At 38.8% G+C, this 21,292-nt stretch overlaps 1 non-coding gene and 1 pseudogene across 1 annotated transcript; both read right to left on the bottom strand.

Annotated features, from left to right (window-relative positions):
* Positions 1–4,382: 4,382 nt before the first annotated feature.
* LOC134730076 (putative ankyrin repeat domain-containing protein 30B-like) lies at positions 4,383–18,374 on the bottom strand (annotated as a pseudogene).
* On the bottom strand, positions 8,880–8,985 carry LOC129395194 (U6 spliceosomal RNA). Its single transcript, XR_008622700.1, has one exon. It is a non-coding gene; the product is annotated as a U6 spliceosomal RNA (small nuclear RNA).
* Positions 18,375–21,292: the final 2,918 nt, after the last annotated feature.

The raw sequence follows: 21,292 nt of genomic DNA, 5'->3' as shown, positions 1-21,292 counted from the left end.
TGCAAGTGCATATTTGGATCTCTTTGAAGTCTTCGTTGGAAGCGGGATTTCTTCATAAAATGCTAGACAGAAGAATTCTCAGTAACTTCTTTGTGTGTGTATTCAACTCACAGAGTTGAACCTTCCTTTAGACAGAGTAGATTTGAAACACTCTTTTTGTTTAATTTACATGTGGAGATTTCAAGCGAATTGAGGCCAATGACAGAAAAGGAAATATCTTCGTTTAAAAACTAGACAGAATCATTCTCTGAAACTTCGTATTGATTTGTGCATTCAGCTCACGGAGTTTCACCTTTCTTTCATAGAGCAGTTTGGAAACACTCTGTTTGTAAAGTCTGCAAGTGGATATTTGGACCTCTTTGAAGCCTTCGTTGGAAGCGGGATTTCTTCATAAACTGCTAGACAGAAGAATTCTCAGTAACTTCTTTGTGTGTGTGTATTCAACTGACAGAGTTGAACCTTCCTTTAGACAGAGTAGATTTGAAACACTCTTTTTGTTTAATTCACATGTGGAGATTTCAAGCGAATTGAGGCCAATGACAGAAAAGGAAATATCTTCGTTTAAAAACTAGACAGAATCATTCTCTGAAACAACTTAATGATTTGTGCGTTCAGCTCTCAGAGTTTAACCTTTCTTTTCATAGAGCAGTTTGAAAACACTCTGCTTGTAAAGTCTGCAAGTGGATATTTGGACCTTTACGAGGCCTTCGTTGGAAACGAGATTTCTTCATATAATGCAAGACAGAAGATTTCTCAGTAACTTCCTTGTGTTGTGTGTATTCAGCTCACAGAGTTGAACCTTTCTTTAGACAGAGCAGATTTAAACTCTCTTTTTGTGGAATTTGCAGTTGGAGATTTCAAGCGATTTCACGCCAATGGTAGAAAAGGAAATATCTTCGTTTAAAAACTAGACAGAATCATTCTCTGAAACAACGTATTGATTTCTGCGTTCAGCTCACGGTGTTTCACCTTTCTTTTCATAGAGCAGTTTGAAAACACTCTGTTTGTAAAGTCTGCAAGTGCATATTTGGATCTCTTTGAAGTCTTCGTTGGAAGCGGGATTTCTTCATAAAATGCTAGACAGAAGAATTCTCAGTAACATCTTTGTGTGTGTGTATTCAACTCACAGAGTTGAACCTTCCTTTAGACAGAGTAGATTTGAAACACTCTTTTTGTTGAATTTACATGTGGAGATTTCAAGCGAATTGATGCCAATGAGAGAAAAGGAAATATCTTCGTTTAAAAACTAGACAGAATCATTCTCTGAAACAACTTAATGATTTGTGCGTTCAGCTCACAGAGTTATCCTTTCTTTTCATAGAGCAGTTTGAAAACCCTCTGTGTGTAAAGTCTGCAAGTGGATATTTGGACCTTTACGAGGCCTTCGTTGGAAACGGGATTACTTCATATAATGCAAGACAGAAGATTTCTCAGTAACTTCCTTGTGTTGTGTGTATTCAGCTCACAGAGTTGAACCTTTCTTTAGACAGACCAGATTTGAAACTCTCTTTTTGTGGAATTTGCAGTTGGAGATTTCAAGCGATTTCACGCCAATGGTAGAAAAGGAAATATCTTCGTTTAAAAACTAGACAGAATCATTCTCTGAAACTGCGTATTGATTTGTGCATTCAGCTCACGGAGTTTCACCTTTCTTTCATAGAGCAGTTTGGAAACACTCTGTTTGTAAAGTCTGCAAGTGGATATTTGGACCTATTTGAAGCCTTCGTTGGAAGCGGGATTTCTTCATAAAATGCTAGACAGAAGAATTCTCAGTAACTGAACTTTTATAGTTTCTGGCCCACTAGAAGCTCTGTTTAGGGGACATGGATTTGGAGCCATCTGTTGGAAGGTGAATAACATAAGTTTTGTCTTTTGTTTTTGCTTTTCTTCGTCTCCCTTTACAGATAGTTTTTGAGTCTCTCTGAGAAGTTCACTTGAGGTGAGTTTTCCCAATCTTCTAATTTTTGTAACTTTTTTGAAATATCTGGACAATGTTGGCCAGGTGCAGCGGCTCATGCCTGTAATCCCAGCACTTTGAGAGGCCGAGGTGGGTGGATCACGAGGTTAGGAGATTGAGACCATCCTGGTTAACAGGGAGAAACCTCGTCTCTACTAAAAATACAAAAAAATTGCTGGGCGTGGTGGTGGGCATCTGTAGTTCCAGGTACTCAGGAGGCTAAGGCAGGAGAATGGAGTGAACCTGGGAGGTGGAGCTTGCAGTGAATCAAGATCGCACCATTGCACTCCAGCCTGGGTGACAGAGAGAGACTCCATCTCAAAAAAAATAAAAAGAAATATCTGGACAACTTTTAGTGACAAAATGGAGCTTTAACATTCCCTGTCCCAGGGGATTTTCCAAATTTAGGCCTGCATATTGTCTCATTTGCTCCTTCAGTCTGTCTAAGAATTTCATATTCCACTCATCTCTCTCTTGTTGTATATCAAATGCTTTAGAGAGATTTTGAGTTTGGGGTACTGATTCCCTAGTTTCTTTAATTATCATTTCCCTTATGTCTTGCATGTTTTCTTGGTGAGCTGCATTTTTATTATCCCACTGGGGATCTTGGACAGGGAATTTTTGGTCTGTCGTAGGAACGTTTTGACAAGGAGGGTGTTCATATTCCCAAATTGCCATAGCAGTCCTATGGATCAGATCATGCTTCTTTCCTCCTCCGAAAAGAGGATGCCTAGGATGGACATAAACTCGACCCAAGTGTATAACTGAGGTCCCAAGAATTGATCAACCTGATTTGCCACCTCATAAGGGTCGTCTAACAGTGGCTTAATTTCCTTTTTCAAACTTCAGGCTTCTGAACTGGTCAAGGGAGCATTCACAAATACAATGGCTCCTCCTTGTGGCATGTCTTTTAAGGAGAAGAGAGTTGGGGCTGACTCCTTAGGTGTGGAGAGAAAAGGGAAGTTCTGCATGTCCTTTTTACATTGCTGTACCTCATGCTGGAGTCCCTTTAGGGAGAGGTGTTTAGGTTGACAGGGGACAGGCTCATGGGATGATAACTCCCAAGAATTAGAGTTGTAAGGAGGAACAGCTTGAGCAGGAGAAGGATCTGGGGTGGGATCTGGGGTGGCAGCAGCTGCCCGAGGGGAAGGGTCAGAGGCACTGAGCAGGGCAAAATGGTATAGGGGATCCCATGTGCTGGCTTTACGTGTGGGAGTCAGCTCGTCTGACTTTTCAATTTGAGATGCTGGATCGGGTTCTTCCCTAGTTGTCTTTAAGGGAATAAAGACAGGTCCCTGTCTCCAACAAAGAATATAATCTAGTTCTTCTTGAGAGACCAGATTTTTATCATTAACATATTGAATTAGAAGTTGACACATTACATCCTCATTCAACCCAAACTTTGGCCAGAAGATTGAGGGTTTGAAAATGGGACCTTGGGTCCAAATGAAACAGCAATATTTTATCCTCTAATGCTTTTTCTTATGTTTAGTCCTCTCATTATCCTTCCAATATTTTAACATGAGACCCAGAGGACTATCAGGGGACATGTCTTTGTTACTATCCTCTTCTTTTTTGCACCGTCTTACTTGGGGCTTTTCCCATGTTAGGTCCTGGTTAGGCTCAATCCCACATGCTAGAGATTTCTTCCCTATCCTTTAACGCCACCTGCTGGGGGCTCCTTGCTCCCTTCTTTCACTTCATCCACTCTGGTTGCTTCCCTCCCAGGAATTTTAGGTCCCTCTTAGCATTGGCATCATGGTATAAATCCCACAGCAGGATCTGCCCTGAGCCCTATGAGGATACACTGAATTCCTCTTCAAAGGTTTTTTATTCAAATAAAAACCTGCAGGTAGGACCCACTCACTCCTCACAGCAATAATGCTTAGTATCATCCACATAAACAGCACCACAAGCAGTAGTGCTTGTGATCATTCACACACTTTCAACCTCCAGAATATCCCAACCACCAAGGAAATACTTTGTCACCCTTGCGACATTTCTTACCTCGGTCTGCACACAGTTACCTGGTCGCCACGTTATGTAAAGATCCTTTCCCTAAAGATGCTGGCCTGTTTCTTTCCACGTTGCTGAGAGCCCAGGTTTATTAATTGCACCAGTTGAGTCTTGATTCCTTACCTTTATGGCCACTGCAACGAGGCAGCGGGGTGCGCCTCCTCACGGGAGAGGACTGGACCCTCCCCCAGAGGAGAATGGGAATGCTGGGTGGGCCCCCAAATTTGTGGAAAATAAATTTTCAGTGCTGCAAAGACCAGTCAGCACTCCAGCTACAAGTTTGTACAGCAAGGCAAATTTACTTCTATGAAATAGTGGTCTTGCAGATGGAGCAATGGCAAGATCACACCGGACAAGGGAGGGGAAAGTGTTCTTATTCCTAACGCAGCTAGTCCCTACTGTTGTGTCTTTTCCCTATTGGATAGGGTTGGACTGCACACTCTTAGCTAATTCAGACGGGCTACTTCAAAGAGAGCAGGGGTATGAGCTGGAGTGGCAGGGTGAGTAGTTTCAGCAGGAAAGACAGTTACAGAGCAGGTGTCTAAGGATGACTAAGGACAGAGCAGGTGACTAAGAATGACTAAAGACAAAACAGGTGTTAGAGGATAGAAGGGGGTTGTTTAATGAAACTAGGGGCAAGGAGGCATAACGAACGAGGAAGTTAAACTTTAAAACGGAGAACAAAGAACAGAGAAGCTGAACATACTGACATATTTGCTCTTTGATGAGGAACTCAGAACTCATTGTACTTAATCTTCCCCCTCTTGAATTTTAAAGGATTTTTACAGGCTAAAATCTTTGAAGAGGAACTCACTGTATGCTATTCGTCAGGTGTTCTTTCCACCAAGCTTTCAGCCATGTCAGGTGTGTTCTTTCCGCCAAGGGTGCAGCTTCGTCAGGTGTTCCTTCAGATGTTCCTTCTGCCAAAAACACAGTCAGGTTAAATTTTCCTTCTGCTAAATATCATCCTACTGACTCTTTACCTGGAAAACTTCTACTCGTTCAGTTTGCTTTCCTTAAATACTACCAAACTTTTGTTTTCTCCTTTTTTTTTTTTTTTGAGACAACAGCCTCGCTCTGTCGCCCAGGCTAGAGTGCAGTGGCACGATCTCAGCAGATCGCTGCAACCTCCGCCTCCTGGGTTTATGAAATTCTCCTACCTCAGCCTCCCATGTAGCTGGGATTACATATGCATGCCACCCAGGCCCAGCTAATTTTTTGTATTTAGTAGAGATGGGATTTCACCATGTTAGTCAGGGTGGTCCCAAACTCCTGAGCTCAAGCAATCTGCCCGCCTTGGCCTTCCAAAGTGCTAGGATTACAGGAGTGAGCCACCGCTCCTGGACACTACCAAACTTTTTAAAGCTTTAATTCTTCACATTGGATATAAAATGTCTGACACATACTGAATATGGTAATGACATAATAAGTGATAATTGTAAGCTCCCAAAGGGGTTCTGGCACAGAGTAAGCACTAAATAAAGTAGTAAATAATAAAAAAGATGATAATAACAAGAAAAATGCTTAGTACCTTAATAAAGTAGTAAATAATAAAAAATGACAATGATAATAACAAGAAAGATGCTTAGTACCTTAAAGATACCTGACAGTTTTTGTTAAGTGGACAAGTGGATAAACAAATAAAAAACATAGTTAGGAAATTCTGTTGGAAAAATGCAGAAATTCAATAGAGGCAGCTCTAATGTATTATGAGCACCTTAAAGACCCAGACTATGTGTATTCCATCTTGGTCTCCTGCAACTTGCAAAATCTAACTTATAGAAGTCCTTTGATAAACATGTAATAAATTAAAGATGTGTTCATACAGCTCATATTGTACAATATATTGTGTCACCTTTAGGTATCACAGTAGCACTTTTGTTATTGTGAAAATTTTTTCCACTTTTATTATTATTTGTTGAGCCTAGAGTTGAGCTAGTTCAATATTTATAATGATAATATTTTGGTTAGTAGGAACAGAGTAACTTGTTGTAACAAAATTACTATTAACACACTAATTATCCAGCAGATAGAACAATACATCTTGTTCTAATGAAGTAAATATATCTTATTTGGTTTCAACTTAGAGGGAATGAAGTTGGTAATAGTGAGACCTTGTTGGTACAAGACTATGTAACATAACCTGTGCTTCTGAACAAAGAATTGCTTTTCTGATTTCTGCACAAATTAGGTATCTTTGAAAAATAATCTCCTATTGGTACTGATGCACCCTCGCTAAGTTATGTTAATTCTTATTGACATTCATTTATGGTGCAAGAAAAGTATTACTGAGCTCCAAATTCTAAAGATATTTAGTGACACAAGTCACTATGCCACACAGTTGATCTTTGAATAAGGGTTTTCACTCTAGAAGCCCACTAATAGACAGATTTTTGTTTTCCTTTGCCACTGCAAGATACCAAGACAAATCTCTCCTCTGCCTCCTCTTTATGAGCCTACTCAATGTGAAGGCAATGAGAATGAAGTCCTTTATGTATAACAATTCACTTCCATCTAATAAATAGTGAATATATTTCTTCCTCTTTATAACAGTTTCTTTTCTCCAACTCACTTTATTCTAAGAATACAATATATAGTACATATAAAATAGAAACTATGGGTTAATTGACTGCTTATGCTTTCACCTTTTTTCAGGCTCCAGGTCAAGAATTATTAGAGTTTTGGAAGAGTCAAAAGAAACAGATTTTCATATAAAGCAGATTTTCAGCTGCATGGGGGGGATCAGCACCCTAACTCTCATGTTGCTCAAGACTCAACTGTAATTAATTCTAATTTTCTAAATGCAAATCATTTATTGTAAAAATGACATAAAGCCCAGAAGTTCAAGACCAGCCTGGGCAACATAAGGAGACCATGTCTCTACAATAAAGAAACAAACAAATAATTTATTTTTTATTTAACAAATAAACACTTTATATGTTTGCTTATGTTTAATAAACAAACATAAATACTTGTTTATTTAACAGTTTAACTGTGTTCCTTTATAGGTTATAATATTCAAATGTTGCAGTTTTCTGTTATTAATTCCTACTTTTCATTATTAGATGTACTGTTATTTGTGGCTTGTAATTCAAGGCATCTAAGCTAGTTTATAATTTGTAATGAAGTTTATTTATAAATATATTAGTTCATTAAATTGGATAAGCTGATAAACCCCTATTACTGAGCTCATCAATCACACCAAGGATTATACATTTTATAACAAGCATAAATTATTATGACAGTTAAGGAAACATACAATATATAAACTTAAAAATTGTTTTACTTATTTATACAAAAGTATTATATAGGATATTAGGGACCACAATTAAACAAATATTTTTTCAGATAATATTTTTGAGATTATAAACCACCTACAACTAAATTCTTAATGAATTCTGAATTATAAACTAAAAAATTAAATCAAAGCTCTGTATATATAAAAACACTTACATATAGGTATATATGTAAACATATGCTACTTACGCGTTCCTTTTTTAATAGCTCTTTTGTGATCAACACTCCTATAATCTTATGGTAGCACCACCAAGTGTAGTTTACTATCAGAAGTCTTACCTGGATTGCTATTTTGAGAATTTTTAGATATCTTTTGTTTATATTTCAAAAGTTGTTGATCAATGCTATGTATAAAAATGAAATAAATAAAATGACTATTTTAACATTGATATAAAAAACATTTACCAAATTTATTAAGTTCTTAGAGTATTTCAGACAATATTAGAGCTAACATCAGAACATTACTTTTTCCATAGACTTTAAGTTTGTAAGCTCTATGAACTTATTAAGCTTCTAATTAAAGAAGAAAGAAAGATAAAACACTCATGAAGTGAGGGCAGTATAACTCAGTAAATTAACTAGAGGTAGCTTCACATATGGAAAATGTCCTTAACTCAGAATAAATCCTAGCATGGCTACCAACAGGTATTTTTTCTTGAATAAGTTGCTTCCTTAGACTCAATGTCTTCTAACAATGAGGATTTTAGGGCCTTATTTCACTATGTTATTATAAAGATTTAACAAGATAACATTTTTTAAATGCTTAAAGTAAAAAGTGAAGCAAAAAAATAATTTGTTCTTGAACCTTATTGCTGAAACTATTTTAAAATTCCCAATAAAACCCAATATATCTGCCTGGTGCAGTGGCTCATGCTTGTGGTGGAAGCACTTTGGGATGCTGAGACAGGAGGATTGCTTCAGTGCAGAAGTTCAAGACCAGTGTGGACAACATAGGGAGACCATGTCTTTACAAAAATTAAATTACAAAGAAAAAAAACACAAATGTGTTTCTTCATAGGTTACAATATTCAAATATTGCAATTTTCTGTTATTAATTCCTACTTTTGGGTATTAGATGTTCTATTCTTTGTGGCTTGTAATTCAGAGCATCTAAGCTTTTTATATTTTGTAATGAAATTTATTTATAAATATATTAAATCATTAAATCAGATAACCTAATTATACTCTATTACTGAGCTCATCAGTCACACCAAGGGCAGAAAATAATAGGTGTCAGCATCTGGCTTGGACTACTGCTACTCTTTATCTACCTCCTTAAACTCTGAACCAACAAATCTTTGTTAGAATGATGCTCAGTCACTATGTTCATTTCCAGCTGCTGTGGAAGACAAAACCCTACCTTTATTTTTTGTAAGTTCCACAAAGAAGATGCAAGTTGGTATTTTCTTATTTCTGAGATCCCTACTAACAAAATATTGCACACAAGATCCTATGTGTTACCACATCTCATTTCATAGATCACCTTACGTACATAATTTTTTGTATGAAAATCACAATTGCAATACTGGGTGTCACCCATTTTGCTTTGACTCACATCATTTCCTTGGAGCTAGTTAGAAAGTAGTAAAATGTCTTTTTGGGGACTGCAAGAAATATGCAACACTTTACAGATTCTATGTCATCCTTGTGTGGGGACCATGCTGATCTTCCCAACGCTGTTTCAATTTTACTATATGTACCACTGAAGCCAGCACAAATCCTTACTTTTATACGTGAAGACTGATCAGTGATGGATGAGGCTTAGCTCTGTTAAATCTAACCAACTTACTTGAGATTTAGTAAAGTCTATTGAATAGCTTCATGGTGATGCAGCATTTGAAAATATTTTAAAAACTCGAGGTAGAGATGTAAGTAGCATGGGAGATTTTTACTTTTAGGAAAAAAGAATCACTTGAGGGGACAACCACAAGTTGGAACCCACTACAACTTGGGAAAGATGACATGGGATTTTACAGAATAAGGTGAGACCTTCCACTACTTACAAAATGGTGCTACACAGGATATAAAGGGCCAGGGATATAGATCTGTTAACAAAGAAAAAATGGATCTCTAATTTCTTCCTGTAACATTATTTCAACCTGACTTACAGTTTCAAACTACCACAACTAATATTGGCTAGAGAAAATAGAAAAAGTAACTCAAAGGATAACTTACCATGAAGGTCAAGGCCATGTCCAGGTTAAGATGTGGGTTTCACATCAGGTTTTGAGTGTGAGGAGACGGGTCAATTTGCTCACTTTTTGTGTGGCTAAAGCTAAAAGTTCTAGCTGCCAGAGTGGGGTGCTGGTACTTTGGAAACAATGGCTGAGAATATGTACGTGAACTTTAAAAACATGTAGTAACTTCAAAGTCTACACCATGAAGACTGAGGGATCTGTGTTAATAAGGGCATCCTGGTCACAAAGGTCAATCATTACCAGACTGCAGGAGCAGTTTCAATGGCAAAGATGCAGCAACAGAATAAATGGAAACAACAAAATGAAGAGAATAGCCATTTCCCCGCCCCTCCCCCCGCCCTACCCAGTCCTTCTGACTTGCACAGAAGGAATGTCTTCCTTGGACTTAGGGTCAGATTCTTTTAAAAAATTCAAGAATGAAGGTATGGAAGACAGCCCCCTGGAGACACTATCAGGTTTTCTGCTTAAAGTGGACATTTTGAGACCCAAATAACTAATTAGAAAAACTAAAATTGTGACATTATGTTTATCCCATGCATAGGGGTTATACTTCAAATCAAGTAGACAACATTAGCGTCCCTAAAGCCCTAAAATAAAGAATCCTGGAGCCATTACTCCTTCTAAATAGTCTAGCTTTTTGCCTGGTTTCTGGCTGATGAAGTGAACTAACTCAGTGTCATTCAAAAACTACCTGAAACAAACTATAAAATCTCACCTAGCCTTTAAATGTAAACACTTACGGATTAAATCCACAAGCAACAGCATAACGTTCTGCAATCATTCCACACGTATCTTCAGCACAGATGTCAACATTTTCCTGAAGAACCATGCCAACTATCTCTGATGATCCATGACACATGGCAAGCATGAGGGCTGTGCTAAAATAACAAAGAGATAACTTCATTATTAGGAACAGAACCAATTTAATATGTGCCTGTCAGTGTAGAATTAACCATTTACATGTATTAACAAACGTTAAGTATCTTGAGTGCTCAAGTGTTTATCCTTGTAAATCACGACCAAGGCTAAAAGGAAGGGGCAAAAAGACTCATGTCTCACTGGGATATGCCATAGTAGAACTGGCTAACATAAAGTCCACTGAGGGGCAAGAAAATATGTTCTGTTCACTAATCAAAAAGAGGCAAAGTTTTAAGTGAAGAATTATCTATTTCCTCCTTAGTTTGATATAATATTTTGTACTTCAAAATTAGCTAGAAGTCGGACAAGTGAGAGCAATCTGAAGACTTAAAACAATATTAGGAATAATATTGTCCTGAGTAGCTGGGACTATAGGCATGTGCCACCATGCTTGTCTAATATTTACATTTTTCATAGAGATGGGGTTTTACCATGTTGGCTAGGCTGGTCTCAAACTCCTGGCCTCAGGTTATCTACCCACTTGGCCAACCAAAGTGCTGGGATAACAGATGACACCTACCATGCCCAGCAAATATTGCATTTTTTAAAAGCGTATGAAAAACAGAAGTTAGAAAAATACTATAAAGGTGTTAATCATTCAATATTGAATTATAAAGTAAATTAAAAATTCTTAAAACTAATACAGAACCACTTTAGCTAATAGAAGATAATGCAACCAAAAACATCAGATTACAAATAAGAATCAGTCAATACAATAAAAGAAGAAAATCCTATTATATACTGTTCTTTATGTTGACCAGTCCAAATAAGTGCTTTTCTTCCTAACTGATAATTTGTGTTGGTATTTTTCTGTATAATCTAATAATTTTAAGTAAATGTTATTAATTTAATATTTCTGACTTGATTGTTATTACTCTAGCACACTACTCAAGTGTTTTTTAATAAGAAAACTACTATACCATTTAAACTTATCAACTGCATTTGCATTCTCATTTTTTGTCAGTAAAAATTCCACAATTTGCTCACTTCTTTTCCTTATGGCCAGTAAAAGTGGTGTGTGGCCAGCCTGTAAAACAGCAAAAACAATTTATAATTCATGAAATTACATATTTCTCAGCTGAACTGAATACCTTATATAATATCTTATGAACATAAACAATAGGAAGTAAATCAATAGCAATCCCTTCTTTCTCACTTTTCTGTGCTTACCCATGCACTGCACCTTCTCTTGTAAACATTCAGCCTCTGCATCACCACATTAACTCTGGTTATCTCCAAAAATCATTATATTGTAATGATTTTATTGTTTCCCATTTAAACCAAGAGCTTCTTGAGGGCAGGGGCTGTATCTTTTATCTCTATATCCTTAAACCCTAAGACATAGTAGTAAATACTTTGTTTTTTACTAAATTAGTAATCTAAATTATTACCTCTAGAACAATGTTTCTTCAACTATATTCCAAAGAATAATTACCTTACCAGAAGCACTGTACCCCAACAGATTCCACCATTATCTATGTTCAAGAAATGTTATAAAACTGTGAATTAAATGTTCATTATTCAATAAATGAATTGAACTTTACCTAATCCTTATTTGACAGTATATTTTTGTGGCAAACATTAACATTTGACAAATTAGAATTTTAGGGATGCAGTTTTGAAAGCTTCCCCCCAAAAATGGAGGTTTCCTCTGGGTGATACAAACTTACTTGATTCTCTTCTATCAATGATCCCAAGATTCCAGATGCCAATGTCAGGCACTCCTGCTCTAAATGGGTCACTAAGGAAGTGGCTCTAAGTTAAAAGAGATTGGCTTCAAATAAACTTTGATTACTTATTATTAAATCATCCATGAGGTTTATCCTATTACCAGACAATAGGATTTTATCTCAGCTATTAGAAATTCAGTATAAAAGGCCAGGCGAGGTGGTTCATGCCTGTAATCCCAGCACTTTGCGAGGCCAAGGTGGGCAGATCACAAGGTCAGGAGATCGAGACCATCCTGGTCAACTTGGTGAAACCCCATCTCTGCTAAAAATACAAAAAATTTAGCTGGGCATGGTGGCACATGCCTGTGTCCGAGCTACTCAGGAGGCTGAGGCAGGACAATCGCTTGAACCAGGGAGGCAGAGGTTGCAGTAAGCCGAGATCACACCACTGCACTCCAGCCTGGTGACAGAGTGAGGCTCCATCTCAAAAAAAAGAAAAAAGAAAAAAAGAAAAGCAATTCAGCATAAAAGTTTATTCTCAATTATAATGATACTCCTAGGATCCTAATGCATATCCACTTCTCAAAATGCAATAATCCATTTTTATTCTGGTTTCTATTGTAATTGATACTATTTTTTGGCAAAATATCAGAAGTATGAATAAAATGGCTTATTAATGAAAGTTCTAACTCATGTATATGGATTAGCAAAATAGAAGCCACTAAATCACTTGAATTTTAAGGGACAAGTCTGTGGAGAAAGATATAACATTTTCTGCAATTTGCATAACTCATTCAAATATAAACATGATTAATCTAAAAAGGCTTAAAGGCCTTCTAATAGAAGATGATTATTTATGGTTTATATGAAGAAAAATCATCATTTAAAAAATATTCTAAATTATAGAAGACAACCCCATTATTAATGAATTAATGTAAAATATAAACTATATGTTATAAACACCTATGAACTGTCTTCAATAACTTGAAATCTTTACCAAAATATACTACGAGAGAGGAATTGACAACTGAAATATTTACGAGGCAAAAGAGGTAAGTTGAATAAGTGATGTAACTAGGTGGGCACAGTAGCAAACTGGAAACATATGCTTTATGTAAAGCTAGAATGTCTTCATAGCATACCAAACAGTCATATGGGCTCAAGAAACACCAGATTCAATCCTTTAAGAGGAAATCCAGATTTCTTCATGTCTCCTAAATTTTACATGCTGACTCAATTTATGCAGGCAAATTTTACTTTCCTGTAGTTTTACACTAATTGGAAAGAAAAAAAAACTTGGGTGGGAAAGAATATTTGAAAAATTTTACCTTTAACACACTCAAATATTTATCATAATGCACAGAAAAACCATACTAATAGTTCTTGTAAAAATATTAATATTTAAAGCAAAATCCTAGACAATTAAGTTTTGTCAAACTATTTTCATAGGAAAATAGGAATGTTTGAGCTTCCAAATATAAAATAATTTACATATGTTAATGTAAAAACAAATGGATTTCAAATATTTTGAAAATAACATTGGTTAACGTCTACCTTGTTCTTCACTTCGATGTCTGCACCACAGGACAGCAATTTTGCCACCACTGACAAATTCTTACCATAAAGAGCATAATGAACAGCTGTGTTGCCATACACATCTACAATATTTGGATCAGCACCAGAATCTATGAGAATATTTGCACAAACCTCCCTCTGGCATTGCACAGCCTGTCAGTATTAAAGCAAGAAGTAAACTATAAATTATAGGAAATATAAATAAATATTCCACAGGTTTCACAAACTAGTTATATTTCAATGAGATACATTCATTTTTATTCTATGTATTTAAACCAAATCCATCTCCTGCTGAAAGAACTGGCTACCATTTACCTTCATCAGAGGTGTCCTGTTTTTGCCATCAAGGATGTCAAGCTGGCACTTTCTATCTACCAGAAGTGTTACTACTTCTGCATGGCCATTGGCACAGGCCCAGTGTAGAGCAGTCCTACGAAAGTGAGAGGACTTTTTAGGAAAGTTTAGTCCACTGTCTCAAAGCATATAATGATTTATGTAATTGTCAACATTAAATACCATGCTCTTTCTCTGCCTTCAAAACAAATATTTAATATTCTCCTGAAGAAAGAACAACATTCATTCACTCTTATTACTCACTACATTAGTGAAAGAGTGGCCTATTTGTATAGAAAGAGCTTGGCCTTTGGATTCAGTTCAACTTGGGCTTGAATATTACTTTAAAGTCTTTCACCTTCTAGCTATCACTTAACCTTTCTGTGCCTCAATTTTCTCATCAATAAAGTGAAGATGAATACAGCCGTTATCTCACAGGACATCACTGTGATGCCTCATGAGAATCTGTGCAATGTATTTCAAAGAATTCCTAGCACATGTAACAGCTCAGTAATTGTTAGATATTGTAATTATTTCTACTACTTAACAAAGAAAACATTTTAAGTAAAATGGTACAGTTATGCCTACTTTGTGGTATGTTTTAAAGGTTAGAGATAAAACTGTATTTTAATAATTCTAAGATACTCTATTTCTCATATTTGAACATCTCTGACATTGAAATGCCACTTATAAGTCATTATTTATTACAAGTATATTTTGCAGAAATTTAAACAATCTTTTATTGGTACATAAATAAGGAGGCATCACACAATTCATGACGCCTTCCATGAAGTGGAATACGGTATATACAACAGGATGATGGCAGTCCTAGCCATAGGATTAACACTTAAAGAAATTTTAGCTTTTAAGAGTGCTACACAAAAGGAGAGTTGAAATAAAAACAAACTCTTAAAACAAAGTACTTCTTTAATATTTTTAAAACTTCAAGCCAAAGAAAACTTGGGATTCAAGTAGGTATGGCTCATTTTATTCCATATTTAGATTTACAGAATGTATGTAAATTCATATTTAAATTTATAGACTGCATGTAAATTAGGTATTTCTAATGATTAATATTACTATTTAAAGCTGTTATAAATTTCCAAAATCGTGGTTGGTAGTTATCTTTTACTAGTTTCTCACTTCAGAAGAGTTTTTGTTTTAAAGATGAGAGGAAAAGCTTCAATTGAGATTCAGTCCTAATACTCCAACTTTAAATCTCTCACTTTGCTAAGGCCGAGCAGGTAAATGTGAAATTTTTAAGGATGAAAGGATCTTGAGAGTTAATGTATCTTCTACATAATAGGCATTCAGCTTACATGTGATAAATTGATTAAAAGGATAAATACAGTTGAGAAGTTCAATACCTTAAAAAACTGCTATAAATCACTTATATTTTCTATTTTATTTTCTTAATAATAAAACTACACCAATTAATCTATAATTATTGACATATATGTAATAAATCTATATATAATAAAAATATGTGCCTAATAAGATGTATATGTAAATCAACAAGCACAGGTAAAAAGATTGTCTTTTGAAGATGCTAAAAGTTCACGTAATATACTAATCCACAAAAAATAATAATTAAAATATGGGAAGTGAGAAATTATTTTTATTGGTGCAAAATTATATTCCTGCTCTTCCTAAAAATTATTCCATTAGTAATAAACTTTTTCTAATAGCATTGTACATGCTCAATGAGGAAATCAAAGATAATAAAAAGGAAAAACATTTAAATTAAAACAAATGCCCTCAAATAACAAATTTTATCGTATTTCATACACAATTTCAGATAACACAAGACTGTAGTCTGTGTGTATGTATAATCAAACTGAACTTTACCCTCACTTGATACACCAAAATACACTTTCAAATGTCACCTACTTCTCTACATATTTCTACCTTCAGTGGTCACATATTATCCCATGCTGTAAATTCACTGAAATGTATTTATAAAAGCCATTATATGGATTCTTCTTAATAATATGGTACTTACCACCAAATTGTCTATTTGAAAAGTTATCTGCAACTTAAACTTTAAACAGCAGTATAAATATCACTGCTCTTTATCCTCACAAACTTTGTAGATAGAAAACAGTATTTGATTCCTCTTTTAACTTAAATACCTTCTCTAACCAGGAACACTAAATATTGTTTTCTGTGTGCATAGGTCACTTACAGATCTTAAGAAAATACTTTGCCCAATTTTAAATTAGAAGCAAAGTACTATTTTTAGATCTGCAATTTAGATCTCTAATTTAAATTGCTCAATTTTAAATTAGAGGGGTTTTTTTTATTTAAGTGAATTATCTATAAAATGACGATTTTTAAATCTAATATGTATACACACACGCACATACATGTGTAGTAAATATTTTACAAGTATGCTGCCTTTTATTTTTTCTCATTATAGGTTAATTTAATTTTGTTTTGCTTAATTATCCTTCAGACTGCTTGCTTCTGAGCTTCTTAGAAAGGTGTTGTCAACATAAAAATGTACCTGTGTAAATAGGCATTTATGTTTTCTTCTGGTGCTTTTATCATTTTGTATATTAAAAAAATTTAATCTATATTCCGTCAGAAATTTACTTTGTGGTATAAAAATCTAGTTTTCTCCAAAAAGCAGGCATTTCACTTATGAAACTAATTATTTCCCTACTAGTATAAAGTTGTAAATTCTTAGATATTTGGGTGTTTCTGGATTTTCTATTCTGTTGTATTCATTTACTTGTCTTTTCAGCTGTTATCAAAGAATTTGTGATTTGTTTATTTATTTTTGAAACAGAGTCTCACTCTGTCGCCCAGGCTGGAGTGCAGTGATGGGATCTCAGCTCACTGCAACCTCCACCTCCCAGTCTCAAGGGATTCTCCCACCTCAGTCTCCCGAGTAGATGGGATTACAGGCTTCTGACCTCGTGCCTGGCTAATTTTTGTATTTTTGTAGAGTCAGGGTTTCACCATATTGGCCAGGCTAGTCTTGAACTCACCCACTTCGGCCGCCCGAACTGCTGGGACTACAGGCATGAGCCACCATGCCTGGCCCTTTTTTTTTTTTTTCAAATTTTATTTATTTATTTATTTATTTATTTATTTATTTTGATTATTTTGAGACAGAGTCTTGCTCTGTCACCCAGGCTGGAGTGCAGTGGTGCGATCTCGGGTCACTCCAGGCTCCGCCTCCCAGGTTCACACCATTCTCCTGCCTCAGCCTCCCGAGGAGCTGGGACTACAGGCGCCCACCACCACACCCGGCTAATTTTTTGTATTTTTAGTAGAGACAGTGTTAGCCAGGATAGTCTCGATCTCCTGACCTCGTGATCCACCCACCTCGGCCTCCCAAAGTGCTAGGATTACGGGCATGATCCACCGCGCCTGGCCGTGGCCCATTTTGTGCAAATTAATAGCACAGTTTGAAATCTAGAAGGGCAAGACTTTTCTACTCCGTTACAAAATTTTTTAAATGTCATCACAATAGTAAAAGACAGCGTGTGTAATTTTAAAAATGTTAAAACGTTGATAACTTTATTTGGTTTATGTAAAACTGATAAAGAGCTTGCATCTTGAGAAAAATGAGTCTTCTTAAATTCGAAAACATAAACCATCTTCCCACCTCAAAGTTACCTTCTAAGGTCCCTCAGCAAAGAAGATATTTACATAGGCACTCATTGATATTGAAATGGATACTGGACTTTATCCAAAAAATTTTTAGCCAAGAAGTTAATGTATTATGGGAATTATTTCATTACACACCATTTCATAATGTATCTAACATTATCTTGTAAAACCTGTACATTAAAAGTAAAACCCTGTATGTACTTAATTTTGTAAGTTAAATCACTTTAAAATTCTCTACACAGTGCTCTGTGAGAGGAAATGGGAGTGAAGGAGAAAGCAGCTAACTAAAGTTTGGGGTTGATTTTAAGGTGGCCTGGGCCCTCCGGCCTGCCAAGGCCTGGAGGGCCTGCTCGAGAAGGTCAAGACCTCGGGCCCAGGACGGCCGCCCCGCTGCCCACCACTCCTCCACCTGCTCCCCTCGTCCCTAGGACCCCTAGCCCCCACTCTGAAGGGGCGATCCTCCCACAGCCGCCTCCTCCTCCTGCAGCCTCCTGCAGGCACTGTATGGTACCTCTTCTTCGCATCTCTTATGTTCAGGTCCATTGTCGTTTTCTTCATCATCCTCTCCAGCTTCCAGGCTTGGCCCTGGGAGACAGCTTTGTGGATCTTCCTGAGATCCCCGTGGTGAATCACGTAAGAGTCATTGTTGGTGTAGACCAGCTGACTGAAGGGGCTCGGGCACTCCAGGCCCGTCTGGCCCTTGACAGCGGCGGCAGAGAGCCTCTCCATGGCTGCAGCCACCTGCTAGAGAGCGCCCGCACCTCCCGCTACTCGCCCTTCCCCGGTCCCCGCCGCTCGCCCTAGCCCTTCTTCAGTCCCCGCACCCGCCCTGACACCAGTAGAAATCTCAGTCGGGCCAAGCTTTTGGACACTCCGGCCTCTCCTGGGAGAAAAAGGCTGCGCAAAACCATTAGGCAGCTGAGCAGAACCGTTAGGCAGCTGAGCAGAACCTTTAGGCAGCTGAGCAGAACCCTTAGGAAACAGCACATGCGCAACTCAGCAGACCGGGGAGACACGCCAGGCGGGAAACCGCCCTGGCTGCGCTTCGCCCAGCACCGCCTGCAGGTGGCACCTGCCACTGAGGCGCTGTCGGGCTGGCGGGACTCCCTGGAGCGGAAAGTGGGGGACCCCCTGCCACACGGCCTGCTTGACAGAGCCGCCCCTGGCCCCTCTTCAACCTGAGATCCAGGAGCTGGGCCCTGGAGCTGGGCATCCTGCAGCCTCTGGGGTGGCGCTGAGCATCGGTTCCCGCCCTCCTGCAGCCAGGGACCCAACCCCTGACTTAGGCGCCCTGGAGGCTTCTGGCCCAAGTATCCACGCTGCTGGTGGCGCTGGCAGGGTCGGGGTTGCAGCCTCTGCTGCCACGTGCCATGTTCAGGTGGCAGCTGCAGCTGAGCCCATGGTAGAGGCTACAGGGCTGGGCCCAGACCACTGAGCATCGCCGAGTACATCGCCCTTCCACCCGGGGCTCTGCTCTTCCTCGGCTCGCGCTGGCAGCGCAGGCTCGCCACCACTGGGCCCTGTACAGCTGCAGCGATGAGGCTTTGCAGCAGGTTCCCACCCTCCTGCAACTGAGGTCCCACTGCCTGACTTAGGCGCAGTGGCCGTGTCCGACCCTGGGGTTCGCCTGCTGGTGGCGTGGACAGGTTCTGGTGTTGCCACCGCTGCTGCCACCTTCAAATGCCAGCTGCAGCTGAGCCCATGGTAGAAGCTGCAGGGCTGGGCCCGACGGCCTGAGGGTCGCCGTGTGGCACACGCCCTCCCATTCTAGGCCCTGCTCTTCCTTGGCTCGCACCCTGAGCGCTGGTTTGCAGACTCTGGGGACTGTGCAGTCGCCAGTATGGGGCTGAGTGGCAGGTTCAGCGCTGCCTGGGCCCAGAGGGGAAGAGGAGAGTTTGGGGTTGCTTCGCCATATTTGCCTGTGTGCCAAATGCAGGTAGTGGCTACAGTTCTGACAGGCACGGATGGCGGATCCAATTTAGAGGGCTTCAAGATTGCTGAGAGTGCCAGCTGCCAGGCCTCAGGATCCCTTCCTCGTTGACCAGCATCTGGAGTATGGCGGTGGCGCTGGGTAATCTGCAGCCATCCTGGATGGGGCTGAGCTGCAGTTCTCTCCCTTGGACTGAGAGGTAAACTTGACTGAGTAGAGCAGATGGAGAAACAGTTAAATTGAACTTATCTATAACGACTTCCAGGCTGGGTGCAGGACCTCATGCCTGTACTTACAGCACTTTGGGAGACCGAGATAGGAGGATCATTTGATCCCAGGAGTTTGAGACCAGCTTAGACAACACAGGGAAACTTCATCTCTATAAAAATAAAACCAATCAGCCAGGCATGGTGGTGCATGCCTGTGGCCCCAGCTACTTGGGAGATTGATTGTGGGAGGATCACTTGGACCCGGGAGATCGTGGGTACAGTAAATTGATTGTGCCACAAACAAGGAATGAGAGGTCCTGTTGCTCCAGATCCTTGACAGCATTTGACTTTTTCAGTCTTCTGGATTTTGGTTATTGTTTGATTGTTTGTGCCGCTACACTCCAAGCCTGGGCAACAGAGACTCTCTTTCTCAAAATAAATAAAAAAAAGACTTTTAGTCACTATATCATATCTATGTCGAATTCTTTGCACATCAAGCTTGAAGAGTTAAAACCCACAGCACCCTCTGGTTATGTGATACGGACCATGTGATTAAAGTGGGTGACCATGTTCTTGCCTCCAGGGGGCCCAAGTCAAGGGATGGGTCCCCAGCTGCAGGAGAGTGGAAATGGATGCTCAGCACCACCCCGGAGGCTACACAATGCCCAGCCCCAGGCCCCAACTGCTAGATCCCGGGTCATGAACAAAAACCCAAGAATTGAAGACTTGAGTGTTAGATATGCTCATTTCTGCTGGGATATCATTGGTTCTGGACCGTCTTAGCTTACAAAGCAAAGAAATAAATGTGCGTATACAAAGCTGTGTATAGACATAACTATAAATATTTCTAAATGTAATGTGTGTAAGTGTTAGTTCATACTAATGTCTATGACTCAATTCTTTTATCACATGATCATTCTGGCCTTCTCCCCTTGCTTACATGTAAGCTCCACTTTAATAGTGAGAAACCAGGCTCCTGTCATTTGTCATCGTTTGCTTAACTGTCTAGTTCCAGTATACATTTATTCTCTATCAATATCAGAATCGCTATCCCATTTCCTTTAGGAAACAGCTATACCAACCAGATCACGTGAGTTGTTTGCAGTTTCTCTTCCTTTCAGTCTTCATGCATTTTCTTTGTTTCTTTTCTTTTCTTTTTTTTTTTTTTTTTGAGATGGAGTTTTGCTCTTCTTGCCCAGGCTGAGGCAGGAGTGCAGTGGCGTGATCTCGGCTCACTGCAACTTCTACCTCCCAGGTTCAAGCGATTCTCCTGCCTCAGCCTCCTGCATAGCTGGGATTACAGGCACCTGCCATCATGCCCAGATAATTTTTGTCTTTTTAGTAGAGACGGGGTTTCACCATTTTGGCCAGGCTGATCTCAAACTCCCAGCCTCAGGTGATCCGCCACCTTGGCCTCCTAAAGTGCTGGGATTACAGGTGTGAGCCACCACGGAAGGCCCATCCATTTTCTAAGATGCTTATGTCAGCACGTTTTTCCCACTCCCTAGAGTGAAGTGGCTTTATACATTTGTAGTACATTAGATTTTTTATCACATTCTGCATTCCAT

The sequence above is a fragment of the Pan paniscus genome, chromosome 23 (genome assembly GCF_029289425.2).
Source record: "Pan paniscus chromosome 23, NHGRI_mPanPan1-v2.0_pri, whole genome shotgun sequence".
NCBI classification, from domain to species: domain Eukaryota; kingdom Metazoa; phylum Chordata; class Mammalia; order Primates; family Hominidae; genus Pan; species Pan paniscus.
Note: the sequence above shows the minus strand (reverse complement) of the source record. Positions and strands in the feature narration are given on the sequence as shown.